General features: G+C 33.5%; 1 long non-coding RNA gene across 1 annotated transcript; it reads left to right on the forward strand.

Moving 5' to 3' along the window:
- The first annotated feature begins 15,037 nt into the window (after positions 1–15,037).
- Positions 15,038–16,670, forward strand: LOC143081977 (uncharacterized). The gene is made up of 3 exons (XR_012980190.1): positions 15,038–15,180; positions 15,437–15,748; positions 16,604–16,670. It is a non-coding gene; the product is annotated as an uncharacterized LOC143081977 (long non-coding RNA).
- The last annotated feature ends 269 nt before the right edge of the window (positions 16,671–16,939 follow it).

Below are 16,939 nucleotides of genomic sequence, written 5' to 3' on the forward strand. Positions count from 1 at the left end.
AGGACAAGACGTAATTTTTTTTTTTAAACCATATTTTAGAGATACACAAGTAGCTGTATTATTAATTAAGCATTAATTGCTTCACCAGATCCAACATGCATATGGTATGATAGACTACGGTAAGTTCGATTGTTTTAGATCTATAAATTTGCATAAACATGTGAAAGTTCAGATATTAAAAATTGTGGCTCTACACATAGTATTATCTAAAACGACAGATACGAAATTGGTCATATGCTGATTCAACAGAAAGTGTGTTTTATTTGTTGATTTTAAACCTTCATAACATCCTTCTTCGCTGAACTCATATGAGTTCTTGAAATAGATATATATATATATATATATATATATCGACCTGTTAGTCAAATGCGTTGTGTTTAAATATACATTTTTCCTTTTTTTGGTCTTTTGGAAAATGTTGTTTGTGCTGTATTTAGACCCTTCTACAACGAAACTTGTAATACCCCATGCAACAAAGTTGCGGACGGTATAATGTTTTTGACCGGTCCGGCCGTCCGTCCGTCCGTCAGTCCGTCCGTCAGTTCTGTTTCTTGTCATCGCAACTCCTTTCAAACCACACAACAGAATTTCACGAAACCTTTTCAGATAATATGTAGTTGTGCATATCGACGGGAAATTGCGATTCAATTTTTTTTCTAGGAGTTACGCCCCTTTGAACTTATTTACTTTAATGTACTTCTGCAACAGTTTGTCATCACAACTCCTCTCAAACCATGCACACAACAGAATTTCACGAAATCTTTTTATATGAAAAGGACATATTATGTAGTTGTGCATATCGACAGGAAATTACGATTCAATTTTATTTCTAGGTGTTACGACCCTTTAAACTTATTTGCTTCAATGTACTACTGCAACAGTTTGTCATCGCAACTCCTCTGAAGCTACATAAAAGAATTTCATGAAACCTTTTCAGATAATAAGGACATACTATGTAGATGTGCATATCGACAGGAAATCACGATTCAATTTTTTTTCTAGGAGTTACACCTCTTTGAACTTATTTTCTTTAAGGTACTGCTTCAACAGTTTGTCATCTCAACTCCTCTGAAACCACACAACAGAATTTATGAAACTTTGTAGATAATAAGGACATACTACGTAGATGTGCATATCAACAGGAAATTACGATTCAATTTTTTTTTAGGATATTTGCAATTGCCCCTTTGAACTTATTTGCTTCAATGTACTTATGCAACAGTTTGTCATCTCAACTCCTCTGAAAACACACAACAGAATTTCATGAAATTTTGTAGATAATAAGGACATACTATGTAGATGTGTATATTGACAGGAAATTATTAATCAGTATTTTTTCTTATACAATTTTTTTTTTCTTATACTTATTTAATTTCTCCAATGACAATGTGGGGACGTGGGGTATGTGAGCGTGCTCACTAAGGTTCTTTATTTTACATGCACACGTATAAAATTGAGGTTTTTATCCAACGCAATCATAGGTTTGAACGTAGTTTTCAATTTAGACTTGTTTATATATATATATAAATATCATCATCATCAAGGTATTAGTTTACCAATTTGTATACTGTTTATATAATGTTTAATAAGTGAACGTAACATTTCTGGTAAAAGAAAATCCTTAATTGTATCACTCATCATAAATATGCTATATATAAGTCAAATGCGTTTTCTTAAAATATACTTTTTCACTTTTTTGGTCTTTTGGAAAAAAAAATTTGTGCTGTATTTAGACCCCTCTGCAACGAAATCTGTTTTACATTGCTCTCCAACTTTCGAAGGATAATTTTAAAGTTTAAGACTTTGAAAAAATGTTTCTGTAATTTTTTGACAATTTATACCTTTCTGTACTCATTGTGTAAACAAAATTAATCACCGTAATCACGCTAAAAATGTTAATGAAACTGACAACTTTTTGAAACTTTAAAGTCATATGAAACCAGTGAGTGGTGAAAAATAATGTTTATCCAATTCTTGAACCAATGCATGTATATATCATAAACTTTGTCCTCTGTGCACGATTTTAACATTTTTTACGCAAATATATCGTATAATCGTCAATTTGTTTTCTCTCTGTCTGTTATGATTGAACAAATATGACTGCTCGTTAAATGCCGTGTTTTGAAGCCGAAGTTTACCGATTGTCACCTTATAGTAAACAAATAACAAAAAGCATGGGTATTGAGCACGTGTTTAACATGTACAATGAGATAATTGTTTATTTTAATGACAGATTCATGCGTATTGCGATCACCGGATTTTTACGAGGAGGGTTACGCTCAGGTCACTATGCTTACGAAAAATATTTCGGCGAATCGCTTCCTGGAAGCAAGCAATTAAAAATAAGTGAACTTCTTCTAAATGTGGACAAATTAAAGAACTTTCCTCAGAAAGAAATATATGTACACAAGTTGTATAATGAAAACTATCCATTTAGTTATAAAAAACATATGTATATTTTTTTTAAATTGAGGTTTCTTATGACTTTAAGAAACATAAAAATAAAGCCAAATTCGATATAAAACACAGTGGGTGTCACTTTCCGACCCATTGTCTAACGTCTAAACGCTTCCCCATTGTATAGATATTGAATATATAGTACAACAATATGAAGCTAATGAATTTCTGGGGTAAGCATTCTTTATGGCCGAAAATGTCGTCCAAAACCAGGAAATAAATCCAAATTCGATAACACACGTATTGGAAACACCCACTGTCTGACTTAATGTCTCTGTAGTTCTGAATGGCTAAAGATTATAAACACTGCCCTAAAAATAGCTTTTGAATAGTACTACAACATGAGGTAAAACATGTCTGCAGTAAGCAATGTTAAACGCCAAAAATGTCATACGGAAGATGGAAATTAAGCCAAATTTGATAAAATACGCATTGGAGACACCCACTTTCCGTCCCATTGTCTCTGTAGTTCTTAATGACTAGGGATTATAAACACTGCCCTATTGTATAGTTATTAAATAGTACTACAACATGAGGCTGAAGAATTTATGGGGTAGGCATTCTTTAAGGCCAAAAATGTCGTCTGAAACATGGATATAAAGCCAAATTTGATAAATTATGCAATGAGGTCATCCAATTATTGAAACCGATAGCAGTGATTTGTACACTTCGCTTAAGAATTTCTTGGTTTAGCATTCTTAATGGCTGCAAATATCGTCCGAAACATGGAAATAAAATGTAAAGCCTATTTCGATAAAATACACATTTGAGACACCCACTGTCATGACTGTCCGACCAATTGTCTCTTAAGTTCTTCATGGCTAGGGATTTTAAACGCTACCTTAATGTTTAGATTTTTAATAGAACTACAACAGGAGGCTAATGAAATTCTTGGGTAAGCATTCTTTAAGGCCGCAAATGTCCTCCAAAACATGAAAATAAAGTACAGATGTCAACGAGTACCCGAGTACTTGATCATCGCTCGTAGTACCGAGTTTCGAATACCAAAATTATACTCGATTAGGTGGCTTCCTGTTTGAAAATAACATAATAACAAAAACTTTCTTTTGCATAAATAACAATTATTTTCATTGAGAGCACCTCCCGGGAAAATAAATATTAATAAATAAATAAAAAGTTAAGTTCCTCCAAACAGGAGAAGTTTACGGAAAAGAGCAATTTTCCAAGGTTGTCACTTTAAACTGATATAAGTCATTCCCCCACCTCTGCATGTATTGTCAGAGATATATCTTTGTCAGCAGGACTGTAGTTCCCTAACAAAGTAGAGAAATTACGAAATCATTACACCCGGTGTCGACGCTCAGAAAATGATTTAAGTCATCGGTAAGTTTAACCCCTTTGTTGATCATTAAATGTGATTTTTACGGTTCCCAAATAATGTTGTTTGAGTGATAATTTTTCTATAGATCTGATTATTGTCAAATCACATAATTTGTACATGTAATAATTGAGCTATTGACTATAATATTGTCTAGTCCTTGTTCATAATTTTGAGGATTTTGCATTCATAACACAACGAGACACAATACATTAAATTGGTATGATTCTGTGTTTCCATTTGTTAAATATTTTATCTAGCGAGTACTCGAGTATCGCTCGATAAATCTGACAAGCATTCGATTAGTAAATCTTTCCCGAGTTCACACCCCCCCCCCCCCAAAAGCCAAATTCAATAAAATACGTATTGGGGACACCAACTTTCCAACCCACTGTCTCTGTAGTTCTTTATGGCTAGGGCTCATAAACGCTGCCATAACGTATCGCTATTGAATAGTACTACAACATGAGGATTATGAATTTCTTGGCTAAGCATTGTTTAAGGCAAAAAAAGTTGTCCAAAACATGGAAAAAAAGTTAAATTCGACATAACATACATTTTGGAAATCCACTTTCCAACCCATTGTCTCTGTAGAACTTAATGACTAGGGATCTTAAACGTTGCCCTAACGTATATCTAGTGAATAATATTACATCATGAGGCTAAGGAATTTCCTGGCAAAAAAAAGGCTAAAAAAGTCGTTCGAAATATGGAAATAAATCCAAATTTGATAAACACGCATTGGAGACACACACTTTCCGACCAATTTTCTCTGTAGTTTTTTATTGGAAGAAATAATAAACGTTGCCCTAATTAATTATTACTACAACATGAGGCAAAATAACTTTTGGGGAAAGCTTTCGTAACGGCCAAAAATGTCGTCCGAAACTTAGAATTAAAGTAAAATTCGATAAAATAAGTATTGGGGACACCCACTTTTAGACCCATTGTCTCTGTACTTCTTTATATATAGGGATTATAATTGGTGCCCTACCGTATAGCTATTAAATAGTTTTAAACATAAAGCTTAGAAATTTCTTGGCTAAGCATTTTTCAAGGCCAGAAATGTCGTCCAAAACAAGGAAAAAAGCCAAATTAATCAAAATACTAGTACGCATTGGATACACCCCTTTCCGACCTATTGTATTTGTAGTTCTCCATGGCTAGGGAGAATAAACGTTGCCTCAACGTATAGCTGTTGAATTGTTCAACGATACGAGACTAAATAATTTCTGGGGTAAGCATTCTTAAAGGCAAAAATGTCGTCCAAAACATAAAAATAAAACCAAATCCGATAAAATATTAGTACGCATGGAATACATCCACTTTTCGAACCAGTGTCTCTGTAGTTCTTTATTGCTAGAGATTTCAAGCGATGCCCTGACGGATAAGTATCAAATGGAACTATACTATGAGGTTAAAGAATTTCTGGCGTACGCATTCATAACGACCGAAAATGTTGATCAAAACATGGAATTAAGCCATATCGATAAAATACGCATTTGGGACACCCAGTTTCTAACATATTGTCTCTGCAGTTCTTATCGTAAAGTTCGTAACGTATACTTCTTTATTACTAGGGATTATAAATGTTGTATTAACGTATAGTCATTAAATCGTACTAAAACATGAGGGTAAGCATTATTCAAGGCCGAAAATATGGTCCGAAACAAGGAAATAAAGCCAAATTCGATAACATACTAGTACGCATTTGATACACCCACTTTCCGACCTTTTGTCTCTGTAGTTCTTTATAGATAGGGATGATAAACGCTGCCATAGCGTATAGCTATTAAATTGGTCTACGATACGAGACTAAATAATTGCTAAGGCAAGCATTTTTAAAAGGCCACAAAGTATTTCTGGAGTCACTTTCCTTAAAGGCCAAAAATGTCTTTAGAAACATTGAAATAAAGCTAAATTCGATAAAACAAGCATGGGGACACCCACTTTCCGACCCATTGTCTCGAGCTCTTTAGTTGTAAATGACACGGGATAATGAATGCTACCATCACCTAAAGCTATTGATTATTTCTACATTATGAGGCTAAGGAATTATTGGTGTTAGTATTCTTAAAGGCCGCAAAATGTCGTCCGAAACATGGAAATGAAGCAAAATTCGATAAGATACTAGTACCCTTTGTATATACCCTCTTTCCGACCAATTGTCTGTGTAGTTCTTGATTGGTAGGGATAATAAACGCTGCCATATTATATAGATATTATATAGTACTATAGCATAACGCTAAAAAAGTTCTGGGGATACCTTTCTTTAATGCCGACAATGTCTTTCGAAACATGGAATTCGAAATAAAGCGAATTTCGATAAAAAAAACATATTGGGGACACCAACTTTCTATCTTTTGTCTTTGTATTTCTTAACGACTAGGGTTAATAAATGCTACTCAAACATATAGCTATTGAGTAGCACTTTAACATGAGGCTAAACAAATTCTTAATTAAGCATTCTTAAAGGACGAAAGTGTCGTCTGAAAATGTCGTCCGAAACATCGAAATAAAGCCAAATTCGATAGCATACGCATTGGCGACAAACAATTTCCTACCAATTGTCTCTGTTGTTCTTATTGACAAGAGATTACAGACGCTTCTCCAACATATAGCTATCGAATAGCACTGTTATATGAGGCTGTGGTAAGCAGTCTAATAGGCCCAAAATATCACCCGAAACACCGAAATAAAGCCAAATTCGATAAAATACGCATTTTGGACACCCACTTTCTGATCTGTTATATATGAAGTTCTCAAGGACTAGGGATTATAACTCTCTCCTAACGTATAGCTATTTATAAGTACTACATCACGAGGCTAAGGAATTTCTAGGGTAATCATTCTTCGAGGCCGAAAATATCGTCAAAACATGCAAATAAAGCCAAATTCGATAAAACACGCATTTGGCACTTTCCGACCCATTGTCACTATATTTCTGAATGTCCTAATGAAAAGCTATTGTCCAGTTCTACAACATAAGTCTGAATAATTTTTGAGGTAAGAATTTTAAAGGCCGAAAATGTCATCCGAAAAATGGAAATAAAGTCAAATTCGATAAAATACTAGTACGAATTGGATACACTCACTTAACGACCCATTGTCTATGTAGTTCTTTGTTGCTATGGATTAACAACACTACCCTATTGTATAGATATTAAATAGTACTACAACATGAGCCTAGGGGATTTCCGGTGTAAAAATTCTTAAAGGTCAAAAGTGTTGTCCGAAACATGGAAATAAAGCCAATTTGTTAAAAAAAAGCATTTGGTCACCCACTTTCCGACCCATTATCTCCGTAGTTCTGAATGACTAGGGAAAATAAACGCTGCCGTTACGTATAGCTGTTGAATTACTTTAGGATAGTACTACAGCTGAAGGTAATTTTGGAGGTAAGTATTCTTAAAGGCCAAAAATGTCGTCCGAAACATGGAAATACATTGTAAAGCCTAATTCGATGAAATACGCATTTGGGACACACACTTTCCGACTAGTTGTCTTTGCATTGTCGGTGCCCTAACGTATAGCTATTGAATGGTACTACAACATGAGGCTAATGTATTTCTGGGGTAAGCATTCTTAAAGGCTAAAAAAGTCGTCCGAAACATGGAAATAAAGCCACACTGGCCTCTCTCTCCAGTCTACATCTTACTTTATGCCTATTTGTCAATGACAGTTCATAATTTCTGACTCAAATGATTAGTTTAGATTTCTTGTTACACAATAGTATCATCTCTTGAAATATATCTAATATAATTTTGCTAATATATGAATTAGTGTTCAAACACAGCCATATTTGAAAAAGTTGTATGTATGAAGATACCAGTCTGGTATATGAATTCACTCAAAGTTTGAAAAAAATGACTGATTACATCTGAATTTGGCACTTCCAAGCACAGTTACTGTTTTCTATATCATAAAATCATAGCATTCACAAGTTAAATTATAAGTTTTATGGCTCAGGGGGTAGGCATTTTTGTATGGTTTTTTCCACTATAGCCAAACATTTCCTAAATCATTCCTCTGTTTCTAGCAATGTTGAATATTAAGTACATATTTAGATAGAACACACTATTGCAAATTTTCTTGAGGTCTTTTAGTAATTCTAGCTTGTACTTTTGTATGCCGCAGTCACACAAAAAAAACCACATAATTTTCTACATAAGGAAATGCCTATAGCAAGTCAGCAGGATGACAGTTGTTTTCATTCGTTGTATGTGTATGAGTTTTTTATTTGTTTTTTGTTACTATACTTTTTCTTATAAATCGTAAATTCTAGGATACAATAAAGGCAGCAGTAGTTTACCGCTGTTCAAACTCATAAATCCATGGGCAAAAAACAAATTCGGGGTAACAAACTAAAACTGAGGGAAGCGCATTAAATATAAGAGGAGAACAACGACACAACACTACAATGTAACACACACAGAAACGGACCAAGCATCAGACAACGTCCCACGAGAATAACAAATATAACATCAAAACCAAATACATAAATTGAGGATAGACAAGTACCGTGACACGTCTTATCGTCAATTTACACTAAAAAATAAGAGAACACAAACGACGCAACGTTAAATTGTAACACACACAGAAACGAACTATAATATAACAATGGCAATATTCCTGGCTTGGTACAGAACTTTTTTAAGGAAAAAATGGTGGGTTGAACCTGATTGTGTGTTATGCCAAGCCTCCCCTTTTATAGCCATGTGAAATATAACATTAAAATGACAACTCAACACCACAGGACTACAATATAAATAAATTGGAGAACACAATTGACAAAGAAACACACGAACAACAGCCAACAAAAGGCAACAAGTTCAAAATTTTAATACGCCAGAAGTGCATTTTGTCCACACAAGATATAACAGTGACGCCCAGATACAAAAGTTTGAAAGCCAAAACAAGCACAAAGTCGAACAGCATCGAGGACCAAAAGATAAAAAAAGTTGTGCCAAAAACGACCAGGGTTTTCTGTTAGTTATCAAAGCATCCCTATAATTTAGAATAATTCATACTTTTGCAAACAGTAAATTTATAAAATTACTATGCAAAAGATTTACATAATGAAACTGAAGTATTAACTAATTACAGGAAACAACTGAAATACATTACATAACCAGACATTTGTAACACAAAATGTAGACACACCCAAATAAGTTTAAACCTCAACGCCAAGCGACGTCATATTTGAAATTGTAAAAAATGACAAAAAAAAAAATGACGTCATTTGAATTTGTAAAACAGATCATTTAATAATGAAAAATGACGTCACATTTGAATGAATAAGATATAATAATGATTGATTTAAGATTATATTTGAACTAAATACTGATATTGCATTTAATGGCAATGCACATTTTAATACTTATTAACACTAAGGAAGCAATTAACTATATTATAAAGCTATGTCCGGTTTGTTTTGAATCTAACTTGAAACGTAAAATATCGTACTGATTACGTTGAACAAAATCAAATCTAATAAATGAATGCAGTGATTAACTTTCTTTACCATAACACATAAATATAATAGAAAAGACGTCAACACATTTGACAAAATCCGATGAGAACTACAAATATAACATTAAACATTTAAACTAAGTACATGAATTTGGGATAGACAAGTACCGTAACACGTCTTATAGTAATGCGAATTCACACTCAGCAAAACAGTCACAATCAGGAATAAGTCACGTTTGGTAATTTAAAGATTAGACGACATAATTACAAATCACAATCTACCATGTGGTAAAAATGTCCTTAGCTAGTTTGGTCAAAGAGACATCGTATGGATCCACCAATTCGTGATGGTGTCCATAAAATTTACGGAGTGTCAATTTTAATCTGTCCTCCTCATAACTTTGTTTGAGCAGTTTCTTCGTAAGGAGCACGCTCCTGTGTATGAAGTCCGTATAGTGTAAACAAGCACGAGAATAACGTATCAATTGTGATATGTAAACGCCATACGAAGGGGCAGAGAGTATGTTACTGATGAGAAATGGGAAATTGATAATTGGGAAGTTGAAATCGTTCCGTTTATCATAGATTTTCGTGTGAAGTCGTCCATTTACGTCAATATTGAGGAAAAGATCAAGGTATGAAGCAGTCCTTCTAGTGTCAGTAGTATCCTTAATTTCAAGTTCACTGGGATATATGAGATGTAGGTATTGGCTGAAATATGGGTTATTCAATGATAGAACATCATCAATATATCGGAAAGTAAAATTAAAGAATTTCGCAAGTTGCTTTTTCTTTTTGTCTTTTAGAAGTTTCTGAATGAATTCTGATTCATACGAGCTCAAAAAAATCAGCCAGCAGGGGTGCACAATTAGTACCCATTGAAATACCGACTGTCTGTTGAAATATAAATCCTCCAAACTCAACAAATATATTGTCGATCAAAAAGTCCAGCATTTTGATAATATCATCTTCAGTATATTTTCTGGAAGATTCAGTGTGATTCTTCACAAAATATGAATTATTGTAACCCAAAACAAGAAATTTGTATCTACGATTCCCATTTTTATAGAAAAAGCTCTGTTTTATGATCTTTCAACTGAGCCTGGGGAGTAGTAGTATATAGCGTAGAAAAATCAAAAGTTTTTATGTTGCTGCAAAATTGCAAAGATTGTGATCGAAGGTTAAGCAGTAGATCTTTCGAATTTTTGAGAATCCACATCTGGTCAACACCACTGGTAGAATATATCTCCTGACAATATTGTTGAAGCCCATCTTTAACTGTAGAAAGAATAGTAGTCAGTACTTTAGAAAGATGTTTAGTTGAACATTTTGAAAACCCAGCTATGTATCGTTCTTTATATGGATATTTTGTGTAATTTAGATTTAGATTTTAGATAAACAATACAGACTGGGATATATCCTAGGCCGCTTGTAAATGAATGTTCCAGCATAGTAATGGAAAACAAGAATTAGTAGATTTTGGTGCATACGTACAAGCATGGAAAATATGTATATATTAATTATTTAATGATGTACATGTTTATGTATAAATAAAATGTTTTGCTACAAATGCATAATTTTAAATTGTTTTGACAAATTAAAAGTACTTTGAGGCAGTCAACATTGACACACAAAGTTATTCAAATTCAATTGACTTGTATGTCAAAATAAACGCTCAGCACATTGTAGGCCTGGAATATTGTACTTTGAGTACTTCTAGGAATAGGGAAAACACGTGTTTAAACCATTGTTGTGACGTCAGTCTCTTCACTTACATCGGGTTTCTTTTTTTAGAATTAACACTTCCTAAATCTGTCTATGAAATCAACGTATCAAATTTTATGCAATGTTTCCATTGATTGCATTAGGTATGCTATCATTTTATATTCTTGTATATGTCTACAAAAAAACAAGTGTATTCTATTTCTAGAAATTTACAAAATGTGAATAAATAAACGTCACAAAAATTCGTGACTTTTTGTGGTGCTGATAGATTCGTGTGACGCGCAATTTATACTTCGTTATCAGTGTCCTTGTGTACTGTAGTAAATTCATGGAAGGTGTTTGTTGTTATTCTGTGGGTTACATGTAGTAATGTTTCTTAAAGTATTTCTCGGTTCTGAGTGGTCTTGCATTTTTGTGTACTATATTACTATCACGTTATGTTGTTTTTAAGTTGTATTGTTTACATTGTCATATAAGTGGAAGGTATTGATAACCATACAATCCACCATTTTTGTCTTAAAATGTTATATATCAAGTCAGGAATAAGACAGTTGTTATCAAATTGTCCTGGTCTTGAAAGTTAGCGTTTCTTTTAGCTGCAGTCAGTGTATTTGATGTTCTGATGTTTTCCCTTATAGTTGATATGTTTCCCTTGATTAATGTTTTGTAATTCTGATTTGTTTTAGATAAATTGACCAATGACGATTGAACAGCGGTATACTATTGTTGGTTTTATTCAAATTTGCATTGGATAACTTAATACAAGTATTTGATAATCTCACTTACTATACCCTCTACTTAAGAAAAGGCTTGAATTTTATAAAGACATCAGAACAACAGTTTTAGTTAGAAACATAATCGATAAGCCTTGGTTTATGAAAAACGAACCATTCGCATTCCGGGCTCATGGGTAGTTATTAAAGATCGGTATTCATTCTATAATGCTAAAAACATGGTAAAATATAAAGTAAATAAAGATACCAGACCATTTTTGTGTACGCCAGAGTTCTTATTGATTGAAGAATGGTTATCAGTAGCACACCAATCACGACACGTGAATTGGTCACCATTTACATTTTGTGAATTGTGAATGAATATTCTGGCACATTGAATAACAAAAATCTCAACCGAGACAGAAATAAAATGAATAATCTGTACTATCAACAACCATCACTTACGACTATCATCTACCTGACGAAGCTGACATACGCGTCTAATGGATAAACAAACTCATCAAAGATACCAGGCTTGACATTTCATATTAAAGCCAGACGCGCGTTTCGTCTACAAAAGACTCATCATTGACGCTCGAATAAAAAAAATTGAAAATGCCATATAAAGTTACAAGTTGAAACAACATTCCTACAGGTTAATCTATTCCTGAGGTAAAAAAGCCTTAGTATTTCAAAAAATAATAATTTTAAAACATTAAATTTATGATTATGAACATTTCAATAATAACTCAAGTCAACACAGAAGTAATGACTACTTGGCTGTGATACCCTCGGCCGAAGAAATAAATCTCCACCAGCAGTGGCATCGACCCAGTGCTTGTAAACAAACTCATCATAGATACCTTGATTGAAATTTCATATTTACGCCAGACGAGCGTTTCGTCTACACAAGACATCAGTGACGCTCGAATCAAAAATGATAATCCGTCTGGTTTATTTTAAGAAATGTTGCAATAATCACTTGGCCGATTTCACTGCTCTAGGAAAGTTTCATCAGTTTTGTGAGGGCTCACTAATCAACACTTTTGTGTTGAAATATCATGTAATTGTCTTTGATTCATATTCCGCTTTTGATAAATTACGGATTTATTTGAATCATTATTTGTTATTCACTGATGTAGCATATGCCATGGATGCGTCACGTGGTCTTAGGATCCATAAGTGTGCTATTCTTTCATGGGTGTTTACATCCTCTTGGTCGATGGCACTAACAGTGGAAATTTCTTAACCGTGGATTTTAATTACACAGTAGCCATTGCGTCTTTTTTAGACGAACTATTAACAATATGGTTATTCACTGTACACTTAATATTCATATAAGGTTAAATACATGTAATCATTACGGATTTTTTACGTAAACATGTTGTTTCTACTTTCAATCTTAAATACTGTTATATAATTTGTAGAAAAGGTTTGCCGAGCTTAAAACTTTCTTAAGTTTTGAATGTATAATGACATGTTTTATAGATGAGGTGACCTTGTGAAAGACGATTAGTTAAGACAGACAATGTTGTTTAGAATACTCGTTCTGGTAAGTATGGATAAAAACAAAGAATTGATCCCATAAAAAAAAATACACTACACCTTTTTATTATATTGTGTCCGGCGCGCGTTCCTGGACTTACTTATCTCATAAACACTAAAAGTCGCATATGATGATCCGAAATTGTGAAAGAGCTGTTTAACCAAAAAATGGCCTTACAAAATGATAACTAATTCTATTAAGGTCTGTGGATGCGGGAGTTAACACTTCGATTTCTTAACAATTTCTAACGACAATTTATAAAAGGTTCCTCATAAATCATGTTAGTTCCGAAGTATTGAATACTAGGCTGATGATACCTACATAAACTGATAGTCCTAGGGACAGGCACAATTACTAAGTAATAAGAAAATAAAGCACCATGACCGAAACAAATATAAAAACTGGACGCGGTAGGCTTAGTGTTGGTCAAGACTACACCATGTAATTTAAATGAATAGAACTAGAATGAAATAAGATATTATGAGTTGGTGTTAGTTCCTACGTAACCCTTGTGTAAAAACTATGATCATCAAAAAACATACTTTTTGTGATGCAGATTTATCAGAGACACTTATTGCAATGCCGTTGATGCTTCAATGGTGTGAATATAGAAAATAGACCTACACGTTTAATTCCAAAGATCATGTTGTTTATTTGTAAGCTTTCTGTAATGTTTAGAGATAGGAGGGAGCATTACAATTCTACATTTGGTCTCTTGACCATTTTGTAACGGCACCCACTTTCCTGCTCACAGTGAATGAATTTTATTCAAAAGAGGTACACTCTGGAACAGGTTTCAGAATTTTTTCTCTCTGGTGGTCTCTACTTTTATATCGTTGCTCTGATTAACATCATAAGGTCTTGAAACTATAAAGCGTTTTATATGTTTTGAACTTCCGAACATGGTTTAATATTCTTCTATACCCGTAAAATGCATTACACATAACATATTCTAAGTTCTTAATTTTTTGGCTATCCATAGAACAGGTTCAACCCACCATTCTGTTTTTAAAATGTTCTATTCCAAGTCAGGAATATGGTAGTTATTATCAAACAATTTGTGTCTATGTTTGTTGGCCTTTATTTGTGTTGCACTTCAGTGTTTCTACAGTCGTATTGCTTTATGTTTCTTTATTCTACATTGCCTAGAGGTACAAAATGTATAGAAGGAGGTTTGAGATCTCAGAAAACATCCTCGACGCATTATTTGCACCTGTCCAATCTTAAGAGCCTCTGGGCTTAATTTGATAGTGTTGTATTTTTTTTTTAATTTAAGTTCATCTATATGTTCTGGAGTTTAGAGTGTGATGTTCATTTTCACTCAATTAGTACACAATTTGTTTTAGGGGCCGACTGATTACCACCTACAGTACCATGATTTTCTTGCTTGGTTGAAAACCCATTGGTGGCCTACGGCTGTTGTCTCTTTGACAGATTCCCCCTTTCCATGCTCAATTTTATTCTATTATTCCGTTGTTATCCTGTTAAAGTTGGTTTGTTTCCTTCGGTTTAAGTTTGTAACCGGATTTCTTTTCCCTCAATTATTTTATGAATTTGACACAACGGTATACTACTGTTGATTTAATTGTCAGCAACACATACCGATGCTTAAACATTTAAACATACTTATTCTGATCATGCGCATTTGCAACGTTTTATGATAGAATCTGGATACAATCAATTACAATGCTAACAACAAATCATCAAACATTTTGCATGAAATTTACCATCAATCAATAGTCATCTGATAAAATATATATTTCAGTTTCATGCTTGTGTGGCGTTCCCATTTAAATGTCCCGAAACAGCTCAGTGGTCGCTCCGTGCAAGAAGCCATTGTCCTGACCCGTCTAAGTATTTCTGCCTTAAAAATGATCTCATCAATGGTTATTCAGAAAACTGCACTGTATTCGATTTCCTGCAACCAGGTAAATTACTTTAAATATGGAAACCGTGGCAACGAAATAATTACTTATCGAAAATAGATTTTTCATATCAAAAAAAGATTAAAGCACAAATACCTTTTAGGAAATCAAAGCTGCAGTTGTCTTGGGAAATGTGTCATCTAAAACAATGTTGTTTTGCTACAAATAACCAATATCAGTATAAAACATAGCTGACATTCCTGAAGTACTGATTAATTGGCATATTTAACATGTTTAAATCTATATTATTTTACAACAGGTAGAAAACATGTTCTTCGTGGAGGATTGGATGCGGACATTTGTTCGTCAGAGCGATATCAGCCATGGCCCATGACATTTTACACCAATGTCAGTACCAACTGTATCTTTCTTAAGTCTTTATGTAAAGAAGAAGGACAAGTTGTTAATGAAAATGGAAATCGAAACACAGATACAACCTGCAAGTGTGATTATACGAAAGGTTATGATTTCCTTGTCAAACCGCGAAATCCATGTTTTTGTGTACCATTAGAGGAGGATTGCTCATGCTATTTAAAGACATGCATTGATTCAACTTTCAAAATTTCACCAGGTAATTCCAAGTCTCCTTTAAAATATTTCCACGATGACACGAATTACAAGATATAAACATTTTTCCACAATACAAATCACCAACTTGTCTTCCTAACACCCCCAAATATTCAACAAAAAAAGATACACAGAAAAATCTATAACAAAAAAAAAATTCAGTATGAAAAGATGATGTAATTCGTACTATATGGTTTTTGGGGGCCTCTTATTTACAAATGAGATTATGTCAGCTTCCTTATTGCAAACTTTCCATTTCTATGTAGCAAAATTCTAGCAGCGGCTGCATACGGAGTATATATCTCTCAATTGATGCGATATTTCCGGGCTTGTATTTCCTTTCATGATTTCCTTGATATAGAGTTGCTGCTTACAAGGAATCTGTTAATCCAAAAGTTCCAAATGGTGAAGTTAAGATCATCCCTTAATAAAGTTTACGGATGCCATCACAAATATCCGTTTAACAACAATACCATCCCTTTTTTCACGAATGTTACCTACCGAAGTATACTGGTTGACGAGTTTCTACTTCATCAGAATGACACAAATGATGACACATGTAGAGCAGGATCTACTTACCCTTCCGGAGTACCTAAGATCACCCCCTTTTTTTGGTTGGGTTTGTGTTGCTTATTCATTATTTGTATATGATGTGTTTGTGTGCTACTGTTTATATGTTTGTTCTTATTTTTTTTAATTTGCCCATGGCGTTGTCAGTTGTTTTCAACTGATGAGTTTGACAGTCCCTCAGGTTCTATCACTTGCTTTAAATGTTCTAAATACTTTTTTTATATATAGAAACAACATTATATACACAAACGAAATGAACTGATTTTCATTGCTATTTTAATTTCTTTAGATTACGAATGCATTGATTCAAGAATTAACATATCGATGACCAATTGCTTACCAATGATGAATGGAAGGTAAACGCAAATTATTCAGCATAAATGAATGCCTGTAACTCGAAAAAAACACACCAATTGATTACAAAAATCAACACATAAGGATTCGTTTAAAAACTGAGTGTACACTGTGCAACAGTGATATGCTGACATATTAATGACCGTATTTGTTTTGTTTCTGATTTTTGTAATTATAGATTTTTTTTCAATTTTTTCCCTGTTTGAAGTATTTTTGAGAGAAAAGCATTCCCTTTCCACTTTTCAGCTTCGTGATCAATGTTACACACACA

The sequence above is a fragment of the Mytilus galloprovincialis genome, chromosome 7, assembly GCF_965363235.1.
Source record: "Mytilus galloprovincialis chromosome 7, xbMytGall1.hap1.1, whole genome shotgun sequence".
Lineage (NCBI taxonomy): Eukaryota > Metazoa > Mollusca > Bivalvia > Mytilida > Mytilidae > Mytilus > Mytilus galloprovincialis.